Raw genomic sequence first — 1,796 nt, forward strand, 5'->3', positions numbered from 1 at the left:
CGTTGGCATCAGAGCCGGACTGCCTGTAGGTTCTCCAAGCCAAACTGGTCGATGTTGAGTCTAGAAATTCTTTAGTTATATGTAGGGGAATTGTTTGTGGGTTGGAACGTAAGGCTCTTTTTACTCCTTTATCTTATGACATTCTGATCTGAGTCAGTCTATTCTTCCACCGGGGGTTAAGGAATTAGGATCTATCCTCTCTATTAGGTTCACGTGTTACTAATCAGTAGTACCTTATAGGTTTGATGGATACAAGCCTAGTTCAGTTCTTCTACCACGTTATGTTGTTAGGATGGTCTCAGAACTTTGATATGATGATGTTGAGTGTGTATGAAATCCTTTGCCAAATGTCTCAAAATCTTTTTTGAGCATTTATAGCTGTTATGCTGCCGAAATTTTGCTAGAAATTCTAATGCCTTTGCATTATGATTGTGCTTTCAGATGGCCACTCGCGACCTCAATCAAGTGGTTCGCCTGACTCGATGCCTAGATGTACCTGGTCATACCGCCATGTTGGTCAGGGTAATGACTGAGGCTGGATACCGCTGGTATCCTGAGTACACGGTCGAAGAGCAATTTCGGGACTTCAATCAAAGCCAGTATCTCTGCACTGTCAGGATATTTCCATCTTATCCTGGATCCACCGAGCCCCTTCACTGCTCCTATGGACTCGGGGTTACTATTGAGATGGCGATGCAGGACGCCGCCTACTCTATGATGACCATCATGCGAGTCAGGTCTGGTCTATTTCGGGACTCTGATTTTCGGTATATGCCAGGATCACTTCCGGGAGCACAAGGGTATCTTCAGGCTATCTATGCTGACCCCACCCAGGAGGATTCACGGACTCGCACCACTGCTGAGATGCTCGAGGATAAGGACCGTGAAAATCGGGCCTTGAGGTTAGAGCTCTTCAATACCCGTGCTGACCACTGGGCCACTTTGACTCGGTTTGCACCGGCGGTGCAAGCTGGATATTCGGATATGCGCGATCTCTATCCTGTGAGATCTGCTCTGCCAGACGTGATGGGTTGGCGTGATGTAGGAGGCATTACCCCACCTCGCGGTCCCCGTAGGCCACCGTCTGTTGGTCCACGACCTCATCCTAGCCCCTATGGTCCACAAGCTCCGCGAGATCGTATGTTTTCGGATGATCATGTTGAGCTTCCAGGCTATGGAGGTAACTTCTACGAGGACTACTACGGATCGGTCTGAGTTAGTGGTAGTATCACTAGATCGTGATAGCTGTGTCGTCTATCGTCCTGCGTGACTCGTGGATATGACCTACTTTGTACTCTTTCCGGAGATGTAGAAAAATAATGTATAGGAGCTTGGGATGCCTCCGATGAGATGTAATCCTCTTTTCACCGTAATAGTACTTTGTTTGGTCTTGTACTAAACCCTGTATGGTGTGTATGATGATGGAATAAAGAAGCAGTTTCTGTATCTACCATGTCATACGGATGATCATCCTGCATTTCGAGTTATTCCTTACATTTTGTATCCTATGTCAGAATTTTATCATCCTGACTAAAGCATTGTCTTGTTTACCTAGGATGGTCAACACGCGCACTAACCCTGCTCCTCAAGAGCAGGCCGAAGGCAGTGAAGTCAGGGATGCAAATCTGCCTCATCCTCCTTCCCTAGCCGAGGTTATGATGGAAGCTGAGAGAAACAAGCGGGAGACCAACCGTTTGTTGGAGCGTATTGAACAGAACACGGCACACCATCAGAGGACTAATGTGGTGTCACTCAGTGATTTTATCAAATTACATCCACCCACGTTCCACCACTCC

The sequence above is a fragment of the Triticum aestivum genome, chromosome 7B, assembly GCF_018294505.1.
Source record: "Triticum aestivum cultivar Chinese Spring chromosome 7B, IWGSC CS RefSeq v2.1, whole genome shotgun sequence".
In the NCBI taxonomy this organism is placed as follows: Eukaryota; Viridiplantae; Streptophyta; class Magnoliopsida; order Poales; family Poaceae; genus Triticum; species Triticum aestivum.